Raw genomic sequence first — 24,188 nt, forward strand, 5'->3', positions numbered from 1 at the left:
GGGACACTTTTATACCGGTCCCTGCTAGTCCCCAACTAGTCACCCCTGGCCGGGGTACCCTGGAGGAGTGGGGACCCCTTAATCAAGGGGTCCCCCCCCCTCCAGCCACCCATGGGCCAGGGGTGAAGCCCGAGGCTGTCCCACCCATCCAAGGGCGGCGGATGGGAGGCTGATAGCCTTGTGCCAAAATAAAGAATATTGTTTTTTGTAGCAGAACTACAAGTCTCAGCAAGCCTTCCCCGCAAGCTGGTACTTGGAGAACCACAAGTACCAGCATGCGGGGGGGGGGAAACGGGCCTGCTGGTACCTGTAGTTCTACTGCAAAAAAATTACCCAAATAAAAACAGAACTCACACACCTTGATAGTAAAACTTTATTACATACATGCACACCAACACACACATACTTACCTATGTTGACACGAAGTGTTGGTCCCCTTCTCCACGTAGAATCCACGGGGTACCTGTAAATAAAATTATACTCACCAAAATCCTGTGTAGATCTGTCCTCTTCTGCTTGTAATCCACGTACTTGGCAAAATAATAAAACGCAAACCCGATCCACGCACTGAAAGGGGTCCCATGTTTACACATGGGACCCCTTTCCCCGACTGCTGAGACCCCCCGTGACTCCTGTCACAGAGGGTCCCTTGAGCCAATCAGGGAGCGCCACGTCGACCGCAATTGCATATACCCCATAGTCAGTATTGCAAGCACAGTCATTATGTGCTTGCGATACCGACCTAGCCCCTATCACATAGTGAGAATCTCGTCCAGTGTGTTCACTCAATGGGGGTAATTCAAAGTTGATCGCAGCAGGAATTTTTTTAGCAGTTGGGCAAAACCATGTGCACTGCAGGGGAGGCAGATATAACATGTGCAGAGAGAGTTAGATTTGGGTGGATTATATTGTTTCTGTGCAGGGTAAATACTGGCTGATTTATTTTTACACTGCAAATTAGATTGCAGATTGAACACACCACACCCAAATCTAATCTCTCTGCACATGTTATATCTGCCTCCCCTGCAGTGCACATGGTTTTATCCAATTGCTAACAAAAATCCTGCTGCGATCAACTTGGAATTACCCCCAATGTCATTAACGATGCGTGCTCCCGCGCATCGTTAACGACCCCCGCCCTCATCTGAACATGTACAAACAATGGAGAGCCTTTTTAACGACAGCCATGCTGCAGATGCATTTGCCAATGCCGACACCCCGCATATTGGCGGGGACTCGTTAAGTGTATGCGGTGTTAAGACCGCTTTGCAATTTAGATTTCCGTTTGAACACACCCCACTTAAATTTAAATTTCTATGCACGTTACATCTGCCCCACCTGCAGTGCAACATGGTTTTCCCATTAGTGTGCTTTTTTTGGTTTGCTACAAACCTGAATAAGACCCAGTGTGCACCTGTATTTTCTTTTTCCTGCATAGCACTACAAGTCTCAGCATGGTAGTACCTCTTTTTGGACCAATTCAGAAGTGGACACAGTTGCATTCACCATTAAAGGTACTCACGGAGCGATATTCTAAGCAATCTGACTAGATTGCTTAGAATTTGAGCATTATCGCTCCGTGCGTACCCACCACAGCGATAGCGATGCGCAGCCCCGCGCATCGCTATCGCTGGTACTAGATTGTCCTGCATGCATGCCAATCTAGCGGGTCGCTCACTTCACCCGCTTGGTGAAATGAGCGACCCCCGTCTCCCCCCGCACGCTCAGCACAGATTGCGCTGTGCTGAGTGGCGGGAGAGATGTGTACTGAGCGGTTCGCTCAGCACACATCTCTCCCGCATCGGCCCGTCTATATGGGCCTTAAGTCTTTGCACCCAGCAAATGTGCGAAAATATGCTAATTATGCTGCAGTGGAAATATGCATACACATGCCAACTGATCCGCCATCTGCGTACAGAATGCCCATCACAAGTAAGCTGCCTGTGCCGTACAATTTGGCAGATGCAGGCTGTGGCACGCCCCAAAATGGCAACGGCACTCCTGTGTTTTTTAAGCCTCCCGTTCCCTCCTACAAATGGTCATTACCTGTAACTCACTTTGCAAAGAAATTCTCAATGCATCTGACTCATGGTCAGTACAAAAGAAAAATTCTCAAGTGCGCAAACATTGGCATTGCGTCCACTGCATCAGGTCCTGAGTCACATGCAAAAGCGCATGCAACAGCGTGTACTGGTGGTCGCTGGTCTGCCACTTTATGCAAATGACCTACAAACTCCTTCCTTTGTGAACATTCATGCGGCCAAATGTGCAAGGACTGCCCACTTTTAGCTCCCGTGCACACTAATACCGATTGGTGCGTCCTTATATGCTACCAACGAAACATTGCATCAGCCCTATGGAAAGTGCAGTCCACCCGACTCCAGCCTCCTATGCTGGCCCAACACCCCAATAATACATCCACTGAACACACCATTATTTACATGCACTAGTAGCCATTTCCCAGTCACTACCCAGGAACGCCCATCACTTTTCCGCATCACCGTCTGAATCAATTGCAACAGCACCTTTGTTGATACACTCTGGGGGTCATTCCGAGTTGTTCGCTCGCTAGCAGATTTTAGCAGCACTGCACACGCTAGGCCGCCGCCCTCTGGGAGTGTATCTTAGCTTAGCAGAATTGCGACCGAAAGATTAGCAGGATTGCGAATAGAAAATTCTTAGCAGTTTCTGAGTAGCTCGAGACTTACTCCTACACTGCGATCAGCTCAGCCCGTTTCGTTCCTGGTTTGACGTCACATACACGCCCTGCGTTTGGCCAGCCACTCCCCCGTTTCTACAGACAGTCCCGCGTTTTATCCTGGCACGCCTGCGTTTTTCCGCACACTCCCAGAAAACGGTCAGTTTCCGCCCAGAAACACCCACTTCCTGTCAATCACACTCCGATCACTTCAACGATGGAAATTCTTTGTTTGGACGTGAGTAAATCTACTAAGTTTTGTGCTAAAATACTTAGCGCATGCGCACTGCGTACCATGCGCATGCTCGCCTTAATCGCTCCGTTGCGAAAATCGGCAACGAGCGAACAACTCGGAATGACCCCCTCTGTGTAGTGCATGTGTCGTCTGTGTTTTTAGAATTGTCTGCGCATGTACAAATAATTACGCAACTATGTGAACACTGATCTACGTACGGCCCTAAAGCAAGCCCATTAGGTTTGAAATTAGGGTATATAGTGAATGCCCACATCCCTTTTACTGAAGCCCTATAAATGATTGCTTGGTCTCTAGGTTATCAAAACCTAATTTGGATAATCAGAAGTCATTTGATAACCCTATATAACAATATATGTACAAAGGGCACGCAATGTATACATACAATACATGCAGTGTTGTTATTTCAGATCAGTAAAATTATAGTTTAAATTAAAAAAAAATAAAAAAAAAAATATATATATATATATATATATATATATATATATATATATATATATTAAACAAAAAGCAATATACCATAGCAAACACCATTCACATCCACCTAGAAATATATTCTCCCACAAAGCCTTAGGCTAGGAGAAAACAATTTGCTTGATTGACACTCAAACACAGTTTACTGTGGATAATACTAGGGCTAGAAGAAATGCAATCAAAATAAATAACTGAGAAATAGAGTTTGCAATCTAGGGTAAACAGACAGATTTATACATTTTTGATTGGAATTAAACTTATTTTATATTACAAAATAATTCATTTATTTGATGCCAGCGTTATGCATTCCATTCCATAATAATGTGCTCTTCTGTTTTATTTAAAAATACAGAACTGAAGTAGTAAAATATTTACAGATGGCAGTTACATATTAATTTCTGTATTACTCCTGCTGCATCTATCAGTCCTGCAGTCAATCTGCTTATTTTTATGATCAGAAGAAGAATGATGATGACATCTGAAGTGCCAAGGATTAGGTAAAAGACACCGCATAAATGGTATTTATGTAAAGCTGCATGTTGTGTTACAATAACAAAATGAGCCTGACAAAGTGGTACAAATCCTTTACAAAAAGAAAAAAAGATGAAATAGAAGTTTAAATTTAGCACATCTGCAGAACAGAATGAATGAACTCCTCAGTGCACAGTATACACACAAACAAAGCCCAAGTCTGACCATGTATGTAGCCCATATAGCATGGAACGCTGCAGGGAAAATGGAGCCTGGACTGTCTATAGATGCAAGTACAACGTACAATTGCTTTTAAAAGACTTGTAAACACTATATTGAGTGTCTGTCTCTTTAAGAGGCCTAGCTGCAAAACCACGTACAGCAAAGCCTGCAAATCTGGATTATCCATGAAAATATTAAAATAAACCCCTATAAAAATGACAAATGCTTTACAGTGTAGGCAGACTGTGTTTGCTCGAGTTCCCACGCTGGTTAATACTGCAATCACTTTAAGCTCTGATGTATTTAATAAATGCAGAGAAACTGATCTATTTAATTAGAATACAAAAACACCATTAAGAAATGTTTGATGCAAGAAACTCCCTGAGGTAGATAAAAGGAGGGGTGAGCAGGCCTCTGGGGAAGAGAAGGCGGCTCACCCACACATGTGATGTTACATATTATCTGTGTGCAGCCAGCGCTATACAGTGTGTGCACACTTCCATTCCTTGCTCTGCAATATACTAATTATGCTTCTTATAATCAGAGGTTAGATAGGGGCAGTGGAGGTGATACATGGCTGTATATATACTGTATGTTACATACACACACACCACAATAGATCTGACATAAAGGATTGCAATAAGGAGAGTACATGAATGATCTTGTGTGTGCATTCAGCTACAGTGCACAGGCCCAGGAAGTGGATGCGATTTCTGGTGTAACAATACAGCCAGCAGCAGCTGCATCACAGAAGCCTATATAACAGACATCCAGCCACTAGGGCTACAATCATAGATTTGCAGCACTTATGAGATGAGAATATTTCATCCCCCCCACCAAATGCAACTGTAAACAAGTGAGAAGGAGCCTAATAAAGGGGTATTAAATAGCTTGCATTGCAAGAGGGGGGTGAGGAGCCTATTCCTCTGTCTCCTCCCCTTTACTGCTGGGTACTCTCTCTTTTTTTTTTTTTTTTTTGCTGTGTTTAAATCATAATCCACATCAGGGTCATTTCTAATCATAGACATCTCATAGCTGGGATACGGGGGTGGCGCTTCCCCTTTAAATATATCTGCTTTTTCCGTTTGATCCGTGCTGTTTGTGCCTATTATTTGCAGAGAGCAGCCATTCATTGAAAGCGATCTGCACGCCAGGCTTCTTACCTTTCTCTATAGACTACTCCTATCCTTCCTGTCTGTTTCCTCCAGGAGATGCCAGGCTGCAACTTGGAGAAGGCAGAGTCTTCTGTTATTTTATTGTTCCTATTGTTGTTATTTTGTCTTTTGTATCCTCTCTATTATTTTGTTTTCTTCCCTCCCCCCCCCGCCGGTGTGTAAATGGAAGCTCTGAAAACTGATAGTAAAACCAGGAGGTGGGACACAGGGCAAGAAGACAGAGAAGGGAGGGGGAGGCGGGGAGAGGGGACAGCCCTAAAAACAGATTCAAATCTGTTACCTCCCCTAGGTGGAGTTCAGCAGCCGCCGCCTCCGCCTCCTCCCCAGCTAGCAGCGCTGCCTGGCTCTGGATGAGGAAGAGGAAGTTTGCTCTGCTGCTTTCTGCGTGTGCTCTGCTGTCATACTATATAACACTGCAGCCGTGGTGTGTGCTGCTGCTGCTGCTGGGTGTGCTGTGATGATTGCATGTACATGAATGAGGGCAACACAGTAACACACAGTGCTTGCTCTTGTAGGTCATTGCTGCATCCTACAAGGAGAATGCAACTTATACAGACTTTCCAAACACTCTGATCCAGGATCTGTCTGCTAGGAAACAATGTAGGGGTTAGCAAAGTGAGTGCTGTAACTACTGAGAGGGAGACACTGTATTACACCTCGTCACAGGGGCCAAGGGAAAGCGCTGAGTAGAACCATAAAGCAATGGTTGCAGCCACTGATGAAACAGATTCAGAACATGAAATGAGGCAGCTTAAGTGATTGCTACTTTTTAATGCTTATATACTGTACACCTTGGTGGCAGGGTATCCGTTCGCTAGGTCGACAGTCATTTGGTCGACCACTACTGGTCGACATGCATTAGGGCGACAGGGTTTCTAGGTCGACATGAGTTTTTCACAATTTTTTGAACTTTTTCATGCTTTACGATCCACGTGGACTACAATTGGGAACGGTAACCTGTGCTGAGCGCAGCGGTAGCAGAGGGAGGCACCTTGCCTTCACTCGCCATGCGAGGGGACATGGTGCACTAATTGGGGTTCCCGGTCACTCTATGAAGAAAACGACACACACACAAAAAATCATGTTGACCTTGCTCATGTCGACCCAATGCTTGAGTTGACCTATTTTAGGTGCTGACTTAGTCACTGTCGACCAACAGTTGTCGACATAGACACTGTCGACCTAAGTGTGGTCGACCCTATGAACCACACCCGGTGGCAGATAGCGATCACTGATAATGGTGCTGATCATTTGCAGTCATGCTACACTCCGTCTGTATGTAGAAAGCACAAATACAGCAGGGTAAGGAAAATTAAGTGTATTGCAGAGCTCGGTATTTCCTGGTGTTGATCTATATCAGACCCATGTGGTTTGACTTCTTTTATAACATGTATGCAGTTTCCCATACTCCGCCATAACAGTCCGGGTTTTATGGCTCTCCATGTTTGAGCACAGGTGACTTAATTAGCACCTCAGTTAAGGTCTACACACACTATGCGATACACTCCATGAGCAATATCGCATAGAGATTCCCCTCCCAGGCCACTGACATAGGGCATACACACTGGGGGTCATTCTGACCTGAACGCTCGCTGCAGTTCTTCGCAGCATTCAGGTCAGAACTGCGCCGCCAGCGCATGGCTGACAGCCGAGCCTAGCGATCGCCTCTGCCTGATTGACAGGCAGAGGCAGGTGCTGAGCAGGAGGGGGCGGCACGGCAGCATTTGGCCGCTGTTTTGTGGGCGCGGTCCAGCCAACGCAGGCGTGGCCGGACCGTGCAGGGGTCTGGCTGCAGCGGCTTCGTGACGTCACACGCAGCCGCTGCGAGCCGGGCAGCGACGAGTAGCTCCCGGCCAGCATGCAAAAGCTGCGCTGGCCAGGAGCTACACCTGAAGTACAAAAGTATCGCCGCTGTGCGATGCTTTTGTACTTCTGTGACGGGGTAGGGACTGACATGTGGAGCAGGCTAGCCCTGTGCTGGGCGTCCCCCCGCATGTCTGGGTTCCTGATCGTAGCTGTGCTAAATTGAGCACAGCTGCGATCAAGTCGAAATCACCCCCACTGTACGAAATCGCAAGCGTGATATTGGTCAGAATGAGAAGGCTGAAAATGAGCGATATCGTGTGTAATATTGCATAGTGTGTACAGACCTTTAGTTTGATTTAACCATCTGGACACAAGTATGGATATACTTAAAACCTGGAACCTGGTCGGTAAATATAGGCGTTTGGGAAACTGAGTATAATGTCTTCAGTTAAACTTTTTGTGCAGAGATATTGAGCTGTGAATAAATGCAACAGAATATACTGTATATAGCTATGGGTTATAGAGAGAATTTTTTATTATTATTTCCTTAAAGCAAATGCTAAGACAGTGGTAAAGTGACAGGTATGACAGAGACGCAGAACCTCACCTGTCATACTCCAGGGACTTGGGGGGGCACTGAATAGCACCTGAGCCAGATTTACACACAACATATGAGCCAAATGGCACATCTGGGCATTATACACAGGTACAGCAGTATATACTGCTGGAAATTTGGTGAGATTTGATCAGAGATGTGCGGAAAAAATAAGCAGGGGAGGCACTGCCTCATCTGCAATAGACTTTTTATTCCAGAGTTTTGACTATAAAAATTATTAGAATAATACAAAGAAGATATTTATAATATATTCTTTGTATTTTTCATATACTTTAAATAGTCAAAACTGTGGTTTAAACGTTAGTATGACAGGAAAGGCTCTGAGTCACCTCACCAAATGCCACTAGTTTTTATATACTATAAAAATTATTAGAATAATACTTCTTTGTATCTGTTTTGTATTATTGTAATCATTTTTACAGTCAAAGCTCGCTGTATTTCTGACCCCTGCATATAATGGGAGAAGTGAGGCAGCGACGAGCTGAGCTTCCCCTGATGGTCCAACACGGGGAAAGTTCATCAATGGTTTTGTTGCGATGGCAAGTGTATTTAACATTCAATGGTGGCATTTTGATGTTAGTCGCCATTAAATGGTAAACATTTGATGGTGTTCCGATGGACCCTCCACCAGTCCCATCCCCGTCCGTCCACATTGAAGAGGTTTTGCGCATGCATGGCCGCAAAACCTCTGGCAGAAGCCCAAACATCATTTGATGGTTGGATTCCAATGTCCATCGCTACACTGGCTCCTGGAGTCTGAGGGCTCAGCACCAGTCTCCTCCCACTGACCCCACTCTTCCAGACACATGATCAGGTCCCACCACTGAGCACCTGGAGCAGAGACATGTAGACTGAAGAGATGTTAAGAAGGCATGCTGTTTATTGTAGCTCAACACCAGGTCAGTGCTCCCATCCCAGTGTCTCCTCCTTCTTCAGCCCAGTGTCCCTCACCATCTCACTGACCCCCCTTCCATCCCAGTGTCCCCCCCCCCCCCCCTTCCATCCCAAACTAGACAACTGGCCTATCTCATTGCCCATGCCCCCCACCTAGAACCCCCCCAGCCAGCGCAGTCACAGTGTGTCGTCGTTCCCCACACACACAACAAACACACACACACTGACCCTCCTTCCCATCCACCCTGGTCTTGTTTCCCCCCCCCCCCCCATCGTCATACTGCTCTTCTCATATATGAAACCCCGATAATCTATGCAAAAGTCCAGAAGCAGAGCATTTTGTCCCTCCTGAAGAGTGTCATGTTGGGAGGTATGGTTTATGCCATCTTTTGACATAGTTTTGTTGATTATATAAACTGTAGTTTTACTGGCATAACAGCTGAGACATTTGAGGAGTTTTCATGTCTTGGGTATTATATGTTGCGATATATATTCTGTATGCCTTATCTGTAAGAGGACCACAACACTGAATCTGCCTCCAGCAGAATCTGTGCCACCTTATAAATTCACGTTGATTGTAGAGAGATTGCCACTCTATCTCTACATGTGGCCAGCAAGCTCTTAGTACTAATCTAAACAGTTGTAGATGAATAACCTAAGGATTGGATCTAGTGCGCAGAACATTAGGAAAATATTAGATACACGTGTAAATTATGACTACAATATTAAGGGATTTAGCAATAGCTAGGGGGTGATAAAATTGGCACATTTCTTTGTATTTTTTACCCCACGTTACATTTTTCCAGACCCAAAATTTTTGCAGATTCAGTTAAAAGTTATTCAGTTGCATAACTTGTGAGAATAAACGCAAATACAGTATGTAGGAACCACGTTTTGCTCACCTCTCCAAAGTGGGTGAAACTGTTTTAATTATACTCTTTATTTAGAAAGGTTAGAATAGGTATAGTTCTTTTTGTAAACACCTGAAAACATATATATTTTCTCTTACGTCCTAGAGGATGCTGGGGACTCCGTAAGGACCATGGGGTATAGACGGCTCAGCAGGAGACATGGGCACTGTAAAGCTTTAGAATGGGTGTGCACTGGCTCCTCCCTCTATACCCCTCCTCCAGACCTCAGTTAGTTCCTGTGCCCAGTGGAGACTGGATGCACTGCAGGGGAGCTCTCCTGAGTTTCTCTGAAAAAGCTTTTGTTAGGTTTATTATTTTCAGGGAGCACTGCTGGCAACAGGCTCCCTGCTTCGTGGGACTGAGGGGAGAGAAGCAGGCCTACTTAAATGATAGGCTCTGCTTCTTAGGCTACTGGACACCATTAGCTCCAGGGGGAGTCGGAACGCAGGTCTCACCCTCGCCGTTCGTCACGGAGCCGCGCCGCCGTCCTCCTCACAGAGCTGGAAGATAGAAGCCGGGTGAGTATAAGAAGAAAGAAGACTTCAAAGGCAGCAGAAGACTTCAGATCTTCATGAGGTAAAGCGCAGTGGTAACGCTGCGCGCCATTGCTCCCAGCTCACACACACAGGCGCCACAGTAAGGGTGCAGGGCGCAGGGGGGGTGCCCTGGGCAGCATAAATATACCTCAGATAAGACTGGCAGAGTACTTATATATACTATAGAGGCTATATAATTCCAAATCCCCCGCCAGTATAAAGATTTAGAGCGGGACCGAAGCCCGCCGTCGTGGGGCGGAGCTTGATCCTCCAGCACTAACCAGCGCCATTTTCTCCTCAGCATGCTGCAGAGAAGCGGCCCCGGACTCTCACCCTGCTATTAGCTAGTACAGAGGGCCAAAACGAGGGGGGGGGGGGGGCACATTATTTGGTGCAAAAATGTGGTGTTCTTACACACATATATATATATATATATATATAAAAAGCGCTGACAGGCTGGGATTTTTGTCTCAGTGTACAGTGGCACTGGGTGTGTGCTGGCTTACTCTCTCTCTCTGTCTCTCCTAAGGGCCTTATTGTGGGTCAGTCCCCGTAATATTAGGCATCCCAGTGTGTGTGGGGGTGTCAGTACGTGGGTGTCGACATGTCTGTGGTGGAAGGCTCATATAGGCAGGAGGCAGAGCAGATGACTGTGGTGTCTCCGTCGGCGCCGCCGACACCTGATTGGATGAATATGTGGAATGTTTTAAATGCTAATGTGACTTTATTACACAAAAGATTGGACAAAGCTGAGTCCAAGGAAAAAGCAGGGAGTCAATCCATAGCTTTGACTGTGTCACAGAGCCCTTCGGGGTCTCAGAAACGTCCCCTTTCACAGGTAGTAGACACTGATACCGACACGGATTCCGACTCCAGTGTCGACGATGATGATGATAGGTGGCACCCAAGGGTAGCCAAGAGTATTCAATATATGATTGTTGCAATAAATGAACGCCCTGTTTGAAAAAGCTTGGGAGTCTCCAGATAAGAAACTGCAGATTCCCAAGAGAATTATTATGGCATAACCTCTCCACTCCCAGGACAGGTTACGGTGGGAATCCTCACCCACGGTGGACAAGGCTTTAACGCGCTTGTCAAAAAAGGTGGCGCTACCATCCCCTGATACGGCAGCCCTCACGGATCCTGCTGATCGCAGACAGGAAACTACCTTAAAATCAATTTATACACATACGGGTGCCCTACTAAGGCCGGCAGTAGCGTCGGCATGGGGGGGGGGGGGGGGTAGCGCACCCTAGATAAAGATACCATTTTGTTGACCTTGGGTCACATTAAAGACGCAGCATTATATATGAGAGAAGCTGCGAGAGATATTGGGCTGTTGGGTTCAAGAGCCAATGCCATGGCAATTTCTGCTAGACGGTCCCTGTGGACCCGCCAATGGACGGGTGCTGCTGATTCAAAAAGACATATTGAGACTTTGCCTTACAAAGGTGAAGTTTTATTTGAGGAGGGCCTCGCGGATCTGGTTACCACAGCTACCGCCGGTAAATCTTCTTTTTTGCCTTATGTTCCCCCACAGCAAAAGAAAACACCTCAATATCAGATGCAGTTCTTTCGGTCGCATAAGTTCAGAAAGGGTCGGGGCTCTTCCTTCCTCGCCAGAGGTGGAGGTAGAGGGAAAAGAGCGCCTGCTACGGCTAGTTCCCAGGGACAAAAGTCCTCCCCATCCTCTACAAAATCCACTGCAGGACGCTGGGGCTCCGCTGAGGGAGTCCACGCCGGTGGGGGCACGTCTTCGACTCTTCAGCCAAGTCTGGGTTCAGTCGGACTTGGATCCTTGGGCGGTAGAAATTGTATCCCAGGGATGCAAACTAGAATTCAAAGATGTGCTTCCTCACCGATTTTTCAGATCAGTCTTGCCAGTTTCCTCCCCAGAGAGGGAAACAGTGGCAGCTGCCATACAGAAACGGTATCATCAGTAAGTGATTATCAAGGTTCCCCCTTTACAACAGGGGAAGGGTTTATTCAAGCCTTTTTGTGGTCCCGAAACCGGTTGGCTCGGTCAGGCCCATTATGAATCTAAATTCCCTGAACCTATATCTGAAAAGGTTCAAATTCAAGATGGAATCTCTCCGGGCAGTGATCTCCAGCCTGGAAGGTGGGGTTTTTATGGTGTCATTAGACATAAAGGACGTTGCCGTTTGGGTTTTCCACGGCCTCGACAAGGTAATGGCGGAAATGATGGTGCTCCTGCGCAAGCAAGGTGTCACAATTATCCCGTACTTGGACGATCTCCTGATAAAGGCGAGTACAAGGAGAAATAAAATAAAATGTTACAAAGCGTATCTCTCTTCCTGAGAATACTACAACAACACGGCTGGATCCTAAATCTACCAAAGTCGCAGTTGATTCCAACAACTCGACTGTCGTTTTTTGGACATGATTCTGGACACAGAAAAATGAAAGGTCTTTCTCCCAGAGGAAAAAGCCCAAGTACTCTAGAACATGGTCAAAGACCTGTTAAAGCCAAAAGGAGTGTCAGTTCATCAATACACTCATGTATTAGGAAAGATGGTGGCGGCCTAAGAGGCCATGCCACACAGACTTTTCAGTGGGAACTTACGTACAAGTGGTCAGGGTCCCACCTGCACATACATCGCAAGATTGACCTGTCTCCCCGGGCCAGGGTTTCTCTCTCCTGTGGTGGCTCCAGAGTGCTCACCTTCTAGAGGGTCGCAGGTTCGGCTTTCAAGATTGGGTTCTTGTGACCACGGACGCGAGCCTCCGAGGATGGGGAGCAGTCACACAGGGAAACAATTTTCAGGGAATATGGTCAAGCCAAGAGGCTTGCCTACACATCATTGTGCTGAATTTGAGGGCCATTTACAAAGGACTCAAACAAGTGGAGAATTTTCTTCGCAACCTACCTGTTCTGATCCAATCAGACAACGTCACAGCCGTGGCGCATGTGAACCGCCAGGGCGGGACAAAAAGCAGAGCAGAAATGGCAGAAGCCACCAGGATTCTTCGCTGGGCGGAAAATCATGTAAGCGCTCTGTCAGCGGTCTTCATTCCAGAGTGGACAACTGGGAAGCAGACTTCCTCAGCAGACACGATCTCCATCCAGGAGAGTGGGGACTTCATCAGGAAGTATTTACAGAGGTGACAAGTCGTTGGGGACTTCCTCAAATAGACATGATGGCATCACGCCTCAACAGGAAGATTTGGACGTATTGTTCCAGGTCAAGGGTCCCTCAGGCAGTGGCGGTGGACGCCCTGGTGACACCGTGGGTGTTTCAGTCGGTCTATGTGTTCCCTCCACTTCCTCTCATCTCAAAAATATTGAGAATCATAAGACGTACAAGAGTGCAGACGATACTCATTGTCCCAGATTGGCCTCGAAGGGCCTGGTATGCAGATCTTTAGGAACTGCTCTCAGAAGATCCGTGGCCCCTTCCTCTCAGGGAGGACCTGCTACTACAGGGGCCGTGTGTGTTCCAAGACTTACCGCGGTTACGCTTGACGGCATGGCGGTTGAACACCAAATCCTAGCTAAAAAGGGTACTCCAGAGGAGGTCAATTCTACTCTTATTAAAGCTAGAAAAGATGTTACGGCGAAACACTATCACCGTATCTGGAGAAAATATGTGTCTTGGTGTGAAGCCAAGGATGCTCCTACTGAGGATTTCCATCTAGGACGTTTTCTCCATTTTCTACAGACAGGAGTGGATATGGGCCTAAAGTTAGGCTCAATTAAGGTGCAGATTTCTGCCTTATCCATATTCTTTCAGAAGAAATTGGCTTCTCTCACAGAAGTCCAGACTTTGGTAAAAGGAGTGTTGTACATCCAACCTCTTTTTGTGCCCCCAGTGGCACCATGGGACCTTAACGCGGTGTTAAGTTTCCTTGAGTCACATTGGTTTTAACCGCTTGAATTGAAGTTTCTCACTTGGAAAGTGGTCATGTTATTGGCCTTGGCATCTGCGAGGCGGGTGTCCGAGTTGGCGGCCTTGTCTTTCAAGAGCCCCTATCTGATTTTCCATGCGAATCGAGCAGAGTTGAGGACTCATCCTCAATCTCTGTCTAAAGTGGTTTCGTCATTTCATATGAACCAGCCTATTGTGGTGCCTGTGGCTACGGGATCCTTGGAAAATTCCAAGTCCCTTGATGTAGTCAGGGCCTTAAAGATTTATTTAGCCAGAACGGCTACGGTTAGGAAAACAGATGCACTGTTTGTCCTGTATGCAGCCAACAAGGTTAGCACTCATGATCTAAGCAGACTATTGCTCGCTGGATCTGTAACTCGATTCAGCAGGCTCAATCTACAGCTGGATTGCCGGTACCAGATTCAGTAAAGGCCCATTCCACTAGGAAGGTGGGCTCTTCTTGGGCGGATGCCCGAGGTGTCTCGGCATTACAGCTTTGCCGAGCAGCGACTTGGTCGGGTTCAAACACCTTTGCAAAGTTCTACAAGTTTGATACCCTGGCTGATGAGCACCTCATGTTTGCTTAATCGGTGCTGCAGAGTCATCCGCACTCTCCCGCCCGTTTTGGAGCTTTGGTATAATCCCCATGGTCCTTACGGAGTCCCCAGCATCCTCTAGGACGTAAGAGAAAATAACATTTTAAACCTACCGGTAAATCTTTTTCTGCTAGTCTGTAGAGGATGCTGGGCGCCCGTCCCAGTGCGGAAACATTCTGCAAGACTTGTATATAGTTATTACATACTTAAGGGTTAAGTTACAGTTGAGATCGGCCTCTGGCTGATACTGTTTTGTTCATACTGTTAACTGGTTATTGTATACCATGTTGTACGGTGTGTATGGTGTGGGCTGGTGTGTATCTCGCCCTTAGATAACAAAATCCTTTTCCTCGTACTGTCAGTCTCCTCTGGGCACAGTCCTAACTGAGGTCTGGAGGAGGGGCATAGAGGGAGGAGCCAGTGCACACCCATTCTAAAGCTTTACAGTGCCCATGTCTCCTGCGGAGCCGTCTATACCCCATGGTCCTTACGGAGTCCCCAGCATCCTCTACGGACTAGGAGAAAAAGATTTACCGGTAGGTTTAAAATCTTATTTTTTTTTATACTAAAATGAAGATCATAAAATGCTTTCCCAGTCCCTACCCTTTAAAATCTTATTGAGATGGTTTTTAATGTGTGATAGGGAGGTGGGTGTATTGTATAGGTCAAAGGTTCCCAAGCGCTCTCCTCATGCCAACAATCCAGGATATCCATGCTTATGTACAGGTGGCTTAATTAGTTCTTCAGTCAGTTTAATTATGCCAATGGTTCTCAAACTCCGTCCTCAGGATACCACACAGATCACGTTTTGCAGGTCACCTAGCAGGAACACAAGTGTATTTATTACTCACTGACCCGTTTTAAAGGATCCACAGGTGGAGCTAATTACTTCACTTCTGTTCTATGAGGAGACCTGGAAAACATGCACTGTGTGGGGTCCTGAGTACAGAGTTTGAGAACCTGTGAATTATACCATCTGCTCATAACCATGGTCTATTAAGTTGCTTTGAGGACCGAGTTTGGGAAACCCTGGTGTATGTGATTTTTTTTCCCCAGAGAGTGCATCTATAATAATGTTTCCCAACCTTGGTCCTCAAGGCACACTAATGGGCCCTTCACACTGACCGATTTGCCGCCGAGGTGGTCGACAGCCGATATGACCGACGGACGACCCGGCGGCATGGGGGGGTGGCAGGGGGAGTGTAGTTTCTTTACTCCCTGACGTCACCCGACCCCATAGCCCTGTATGCTAATATATACGATATAGTCCATATTGGCTTGCAGGTATAAATGAGCCGGAACCAACGATGACCGGGCTGCACATCGTTCATCGTTGGTGCCTACCCACTGAAAGATAAGAACAATTTCTCATTCATTACTGAACAAGATTGTTTATATCGGCCGCACACATCGGCCAGTGTGTAGGACCTATAACAGTCCATGTTTTAATAATAGCCAAGCTTGAGTACAGATGGTTAAATCAAAATATCTGAGTAACTATTATAAGTCGTGTTTGGGGTCTGGGATCCGCACTGAACTGGATTGTAAATTTTGGAAGAATTGAACTAAAAATTAATAAAAAATGAATAAAAAAGAGATAATCATAGGAACCAACGTGTGGCTGCTGACTCTGCCTCAAGGGTTTTATGCAGCAGCTTCTGGTTGGTGGTGCTCTTAGAAATTTGTTCAGGACAAACTATTTTGTGGGGTTTTGCAAAGAGGCAAGAAGACTGTTTGGTCTTACCGGGGCACGCTTTTGATTAATTAGTATGATGTATATGAAATTTTATATAGTTTGGATGGTAATTGTACTTACACAGCGGATAATTCTCTACATAACAATTAAACAGACGAACACAAGAAAATATTAAATATTAAAAACTTATGAAATATTACTCACTATAATCCAAAGTGAGTTAGGATAATATCAGACCTTTCTCAGAGCGAAAATTTCTACTTTTCTGTTCTTTCTATTAACGTACAGTATGAAGATTAATATGTCCACATGTGAAAGAGAAACTGATATAAGGGCTCACTGACTCAAAAACCCTTCTGGGTAACTATTACATATCAATGGGGGTCATTCCGAGTTGATCGCTCGCTGCCATTTTTTGCAGCGCAGCGAATAGGTTACTACTGCGCATGCGTATGCATTGCAATGCGCAAGCGCGTTGTACGGCTACAAAGTGGATCGTTGCTGGGCGATGGATTTAATGAAGAATCCATACACACAGCCGATCGCAAGGAGATTGACAGGAAGAGGGCGTTTGTGGGTGTCAACTGACCGTTTTCTGGGAGTGGTGCGGCGAACGCAGGCGTGTCCAGGCGTTCGGAGGGCGGATGTCTGACGTAATTCCGGGACCTGCAACGCTGGATTAATCGCATAGGGTAAGTAACTCTTACCCTGGACTTGTTCTACACAAAACTTTTTTAGCATAGCAGGGCTGCACAAGCGATCACAGCCTTGCTATGCAAAAATACACTCCCCCATAGGCGGCGTCTAGTTGAACACATGGGCTGCAAAAAGTTGCAGCGTGCAATCAACTCGGAATGACCCCCTATGTTTGTTAGTGCGCAACCATAGAAAAGAATAACAGGGGTCTCCCCTTCTGGTACTGAACTGGCCCAACACTTACAAAGAAAAAATGAAGACGTATAGTGCGCTGAATAGCTGCCTAATAACTGTTTAGTGATAAAAAGGTGTCACCACACACCCAGAAACAATATCCAAAGAAAAATTATATCACCAAGCTGTCTTCAGGCGCTGACAGAATTCACATATGAATACTTCTGGAGGACAAGTTTGCCATCAACTTTTTAACCCTCAAACATAAAAACATAATAGTGTGATACTGTTTACATTCAACCAAATTCTCGTATATAATGTCGGTAGAATCCGTACCATCTGGTAATGTCTACCGTTAAGTAGACAATCTGCGCATCAAAAGGGAGAGGATTTAATCCTTAATGAGACTTCACCTCTTCATCCATACATTTCTCCATTGTTGGATTTCATAAAGAAGATATAAGCAAATATGGTGTAATACCGCTTTTTTAATGTAAATAATAAAAACCAGAGGGCATAACTGTACTCTCACCATATAGAAGAAAAACAAGGCAGAATGAAAATATAACCTGGCGTCCCCAGCACCTCGCGATTCCTCCTATGGATCCGTTCCAGACACCTCTGTCGCCTCACAGCTTGAGCCAACGCGTTTCAATACTTTCAAGTATCTTTCTCTTACGTCCTAGAGGATGCTGGGGACTCCGTAAGGACCATGGGGATAGACGGGCTCCGCAGGAGACATGGGCACTTTAAGAAAGACTTTAGGTATGGGTGTGCACTGGCTCCTCCCTCTATGCCCCTCCTCCAGACCTCAGTTTACTACTGTGCCCAGAGGAGACTGGGTGCATTACAGGGAGCTCTCCTGAGTTTCCTGTCAGAAAGTATTTTGTTAGGTTTTTTATTTTCAGGGAGCCTGCTGGCAACAGACTCCCTGCATCGAGGGACTGAGGGGAGGGAAGCAGACCTACTTCTGTGAGTTTCAAGGCTCTGCTTCTTAGGCTACTGGACACCATTAGCTCCAGAGGGAACGGTACGCAGGTCTCACCCTCGCCGTCCGTCCCAGAGCCTCTCCGCCATCCTCCTCACAGAGCTGGAAGATAGAAGCCGGGTGAGTATGAGAAGAAAAGAAGACTTCAAAGGCGGCAGAAGACTTCATGATCTTCACTGAGGTAACGCACAGTGGTGAAGCTGTGCGCCATTGCTCCCATACACCTCACACACGGCAGTCACTGTAAGGGTGCAGGGCGCAGGGGGGGCGCCCTGGGCAGCATATAAACCTCTTTCTGGCAAAAATAGACATATATACAGTTGTGCACTGTATATATAATGAGCCCCCGCCAGTTTCAGTATATTTGAGCGGGACAGAAGCCCGCCGCCGAGGGGGCGGGGCTTCTCCCTCAGCACTCACCAGCGCCATTTTCTCCACAGCACAGCGCTGAGAGGAAGCTCTCCGGACTCTCCCCTGCTTTACCACGGTGAAAGAGGGTTTTGAAGAAGGGGGGGGCACATAATTTGGCGCATTTATACATGTACAAACAGTGCTACTGGATAAACATATATTTATATAGTGTTTTTTCCTGGGTCATATAGCGCTGGGTGTGTGCTGGCATACTCTCTCTCTGTCTATCCAAAGGGCCTTGTGGGGGAACTGTCTTCAGATAAGAGGATTCCCTGAGTGTGTGATGTGTCGGTACGCATGTGTTGACATGTCTGAGGTAGTAGGCTTTCAGGGGGAGGAGGAAGAGAGAATGAGTGTGGTGTCTCCGTCGATGGATGGATATGTGGAAGGTTTTAAGTGCTAATGTAAATTTATTGCACAAAAGATTAGACAAAGCTGAAGCTAGGGAACAGCCAGGGAGTCAACCTATGTCTGTCCCTATGTCGCAGGGACCTGCGGGGTCTCAAAAGCGCCCACTATCCCAAATTGTAGACACAGATACCGACACGGATTCTGACTCCAGTGTCGACTACGATGATGCAAAATTACAGCCAAAAGTGGCTAAATGTATTCGATATATGATCATTGCAATAAAAGATGTTTTGCATATCACAGAGGAACCCCCTGTCCCTGACACGAGGGTACACATGTATAAGGGGAAGAAACCTGAGGTAACCTTTCCCCCCTCACATGAGTTGAATGAATTATGTGAAAAAGCTTGGGAATCTCCAGACAAAAAACCGCAGATTCCCAAAAGGATTCTTATGGCGTATTCTTTCCCGCCAACGGACAGGATACGGTGGGAATCCTCCCCTAAGGTGAATAAGGCATTAACACGCTTATCCAAAAAGGTAGCGCTGCCATCCCAAGATACGACTACCCTCAGGGACCCTGCTGACCACAAGCAGGAGGTTATCTTTAAGTCCATTTACACACATTCTGGTACCTTACTCAGACCGGCGATTGCGTCGGTGTTAGGGTCTCCTGCCCTGTGCTGCCACGTCGTCATGGCAACCGGGAGACAAGTGCTAGCGGAGTGACCTGAGCGCAGCTGATACTCCGGTTCGGGTCTTTTGCTGTGCAGTGGTTATAGGCTCTGTGCATGGCAGGAGATCCGGTGCTGGTTTTTGTGCTCACAGTCTGTGAGGTCTGAGTGGGGCGTGGACAGCACCTGCTTTATAAGGCCTCTTCTCAGGGTAAGCAGATGCTGCTGAATCTTTGTTGGTTAGTCAGTTTCTGAAAGTTAGCCAGTACTGTGTAGCTTTGTATTTGTTTGTTGCTTACTGCAAATAGGCCTGGGGATTTGGTATTACACTCTGCCAATCCAGACCTAGCAGTAAGACTGGAGTCAGTCGTTTAGCTTGCTGGGGTTCTGTTACTACTCTGTGAACTTAGCAAGTTTGCGGCTGTATTCTAAGACTTGCCTGTCTAATCCTGTCTCACTGTGCTAGGTGTCAGGGGTCAGTTTAGTGGCAGTAAGCTGAACCTGTGCACTGCAAGTGAGAATTAGGATTGTGGAGACTCTCCTTGTGTCTATCATTCCATCTCTGACCAAGGAGTTTACTGCCACACCCGTTGGTAACCCTTGTCGAAGTCAGAAAAATATCCCTATGCACGTTGCCATATTTGCACCGCACACTGGTCCGCGCTGCGCATGCGTACGCTCTCCCGTGAAGGCGCATACCCGCAATAGCGTGCACCCGCAAGCGCGCGGTATGCGTATTTACGGTAGAGTTTATGTAGTCGTAGCGTGCGACTCATTCGTTACACATTTTCACAATTAATGTAGTTTATAGATCATGATCCCTTTGATAGTTTCTGAAAGTTTGGTTAATATAGAAGGTCCCTGTTTAAAGGAGTCCCTCTTTGTGTTATACGAAGGGTCTAACAAGAGTCATACAGCAGTGTTTGGTACCCATCGGAAGAGTATTTAAGTAGCAATATTCCGGTGTTGGTTTGGAGCGTAGTAATCGCTCGTGCGAATAGTTATGGACATAAGAAGTTTATGTCCATTTCTATTATTTACCCATACTCAGGTATGCGGCGGGAAACCCAGTTTCCCACCCACCTGAGCTGTTGGAAATCGTCACAGCCCACCTGTATGAATCAACCTATGACCTTTTGTTGTGATACGGGGCCGAATTCCTTCATCCAATGGACAATGGGATTGTAGGGACTATGAGATTGCATTGTGTGTGGGGCATAAATAGGCAGGCCGACCATGTCCAACTTCACTCTCATCAACGGTTTTCTGCTGATAACCGGGAGCTGGATATCGAGGCGCATGCGATCGTTACCCTTTGTGCGTAAGTTTCTCTCCGTAATCATTGTCTTACTGTGAGCCAATTTCTCTCATCTCTCTCTCCATCTCTCTCTCTCTCCTTTCTCTTTTCCCTCATATCTCCCCTAGACTAGTATTGAATTGTATTAGATAGTATTGTATTTTGGTTAGGAAGTATCTGTTATATTGCAGTGTATCATTTGTACTGTTATCCCCTTTTACAAGTATATTAGATATAATACAGTTAATAGGCTTTGGACCCTAAACCAAGTATCTGTGTATTTTCTATAGTATTAAGTGTTCACTTGAGCGTCGGTGACGCTCAAGCAGCTTTGTAGTTAGTTAGGTTACACAAGGTTGCACTTACACCCTGTATTCACATTAAGGTATTCTGTGTATTTCATTGATAAGGTTTATATGATAAAGGTATAGCGTTGTGAGCGTCTGCGCCGCTGGTGATCTCCTCGTGGTCTCGAGCGTCCGCTACGCCATAGCGAATCATTACTCTAGTCATAGTCAATAACGTGTTGTCCTGTGATCTCTGGGCCGTAAGCGAACGTGACGCTTGAGCGTCTCGCCTACGGCTGAGCGATCTTTACGCAACTAGCGTACCCTTACGGTACTTCTTAAGTAAACAGCGTACAGTGTTCTTAGACTTCATAAAAGGTTGTTTATACGACAAAAGAATTTAGCATTGTCAATTGGGGACTCGTCCTATCCTTCTCATATCTGCACTAGGTAGATAAGCAGACATTATCCCCCAGCAAAGGGTGGGAGGTTGTCTCCCAGTGCTGACGGGATAAGTGTCTGCTTCGCTTAGATAAAGAGTGCTGAAGGAATCCGGGAACCGGAAGTAAGAACAAAACGCTTGTGTCTTTTAAAACTTTTATTTCTCTTCTGTCTTGCGTATACACGCACGCATACATATATCTGCATTTCTTTTTCAAATTTCGTATATCACTATTCCTGTTTGCCAATTTTTATAGTTGATAGAAAGTGCTAAAAGAGATTTGCTGTTATTTCATAGTAGAGGTAATAGTTAAAGTATAGACCAACACACGGCTTGTCTGGGAGACAAGGCAGTCAGTGTGGTGTGCGGTAGATGATCAGGGATCATTTACATTGATAAAAGTAGAAATTGTGTTACGGTGGATCTTTGTTTTGCGTACACGTGTCCCTAACAAAAGACTTGCGTACGCAATCCAAAGGCAGACGCACGCAGCGTACATTACGCAACGTAGCATCCGGTTACGCCCACGTAGCTCAAAGTCACGAAAAAGGTGAATTAGCGCAAAGCGATAGTTAGCGCAAAGGCGATAAGTAACGCACAGCGGTAGATAACGCGACGCGGTAAATAACGCAAATCTATTTTTGGAAAAACTGAAATTTAGTTTAACAGATCCTGCTCCTAATTGGTAACACCGCTGGGCTGAAGAAAAATTTCTGCGCAGAAATAGGAGTGGAAGCAAAAGTGTACATGTGTTGAGTGAGTGTGTTTTTGTATACAAGTTATACAACTTAGAGGTTGAACCAATAGAAATCTGGTAGGACACACGTGTAAGTGACATATACGGTGGCTAAGGAGGCATCCTTGGTTGAATAATATTTGAGCAAGTAGAGTATAGCGGACTACAAAGTAACAAGACCAGGAGGTCACAAGGTAACAAGACCAGGAGGTCATAAGGTACAAGTAGGTCCGCTATATAAACATACAAGAGGCACAACCCCGGGGGTTGGTGCAGAACCCATATAGGCCATAAGCTCTTGCTGAAGGAATCGCGGCCGGAAACATCGATTCCATTGATCCCTCAGTACATAACAGGTAGTGCTTATGTACTGAACGATTGTACCGCACGTAATTGTGTGCAGTAGTTAGTAATCTGACCTAATACCATTAGAGTAAAGTGGTCACAAACGCTATTTGTACATTCTGACGTGATTTGTGTAATTTTTTATTTTTAAGGGAAGTTCGCTGGTCACTCAGGAACTATCTAACAACCCCACCTTTACTGGAAAGAGTAAGTGTCCTGCGGGTAACCCTCATATGTTCCAGTAAACCGAAGGTTCTTTTGGTAGGGCCCTGTATCGAGTACGCCAGCACCACGTCGGTGTGATCAGGTCGTATTGGTCGAGGTGGGCGAGTGAGTGGGGTACTCGGTAAACCGCCACCGCCGGCCTATTGTGAATAATTTGGTTTGCTGTAAGGGTTCGCTGAAGACCTTGATTTAAAGATCTAAGGAGTAGTAAGCAACACCTGCAGATTATGGGGGCCAATTGTTCAGGTAGGGGGCGATCAACCTCGGTTCGGGTTGATTCAGAGAACCGGCCAGTCGGGTCGGCAAGATACATCATGTGTGAAAAATACGGAAGTCACACAGAATCTTTATGTGATGAATGGGAGAGAATGACTGTACAAGACAGGGACAAATTCCCAAGAATAGGTAGCTTCAGTCCAGAAGTGTTACAAAATTTAAGGAGGAGGATATGTCTCATAAAATCAACAAAGAGACGAATTCAGCATCATGATTATTTACAGTTATGGCACCAGGAAGGTGAGATACAGAGAGGTTTGGCTCTGGCGGCGGGATCTGGGGCAGTAAGGAAACTGATAGCCACAGCCCCGCCACCACCATATATAGCAGGAGAGAAGTTGATTGCGGAGAGAAACGCACTGGGTTGTAAAACACAAACACTTAGTAACCCTGTAAATGTAAATGATGGTAACCAAGTAACTCATGCAATTATTAACCCGTGCAAGTTGTACCCTGTTTTGAACTTTCCTCAGGAGTGTGATCAAGAAGACGATTCAGCAACAATTTCAGCTCTCTCTCTTGCGGCCACCATAGCAGAGACCACAGTAGGCACAGCAACACCCACGAGATTAGCGAAAGCCCCTAGCGGAGGGATAGGTGAGGTCGTGTCAACGGGTAAGTACGGCACCATGCACTACACTGAAACAATTGTACCGCAAGTTGTAGAATCAACGCAGAATGAGGCTGTTAGAATTGCTCCTGTAAGGGTAATAGCAGTTCCCAATGGAAAAACAGATGTGTCTGGAGCCACTCCCATAAGGAACATTGCCATGTACACTCCATTTTCCCGAATGGAATTAAGAACAATAGTGTCCGAATTTCCTGACCCCAGGAAAGACTTAGTTGCTAGCCAAAAATACATCAGGGATCTAGGTAACACGGTAGAACCCAACAACAAGGATTGGCAGGTACTGCTAAGAGCTTGTTTACCTTCCAATGTCGACGCAACTCAATTCTTAGTTGACTGTGCATTGGATAAAGATGTACCGCTTACAGACGTGTACAACAAGGATAATGTAAAAAGGATAAATTTACAGCTAAAGGAGTATTTC

At 46.0% G+C, this 24,188-nt stretch overlaps 1 protein-coding gene across 1 annotated transcript in view; it reads right to left on the minus strand.

The window, feature by feature from the left end:
* The window catches only part of LOC135056327 (core histone macro-H2A.2), a 77,069-nt gene extending 71,548 nt beyond the window's left edge, over positions 1–5,521 (minus strand). Inside the window, exon 1 of the mRNA XM_063961319.1 lies at positions 5,282–5,521. The gene's annotated coding sequence lies outside the window, so the exon portion shown is untranslated. The remainder of the gene's footprint in view (positions 1–5,281) is intronic.
* Between the last annotated feature and the right edge of the window lie 18,667 nt (positions 5,522–24,188).

The sequence above is a fragment of the Pseudophryne corroboree genome, chromosome 3 (assembly GCF_028390025.1).
Source record: "Pseudophryne corroboree isolate aPseCor3 chromosome 3, aPseCor3.hap2, whole genome shotgun sequence".
Lineage (NCBI taxonomy): Eukaryota > Metazoa > Chordata > Amphibia > Anura > Myobatrachidae > Pseudophryne > Pseudophryne corroboree.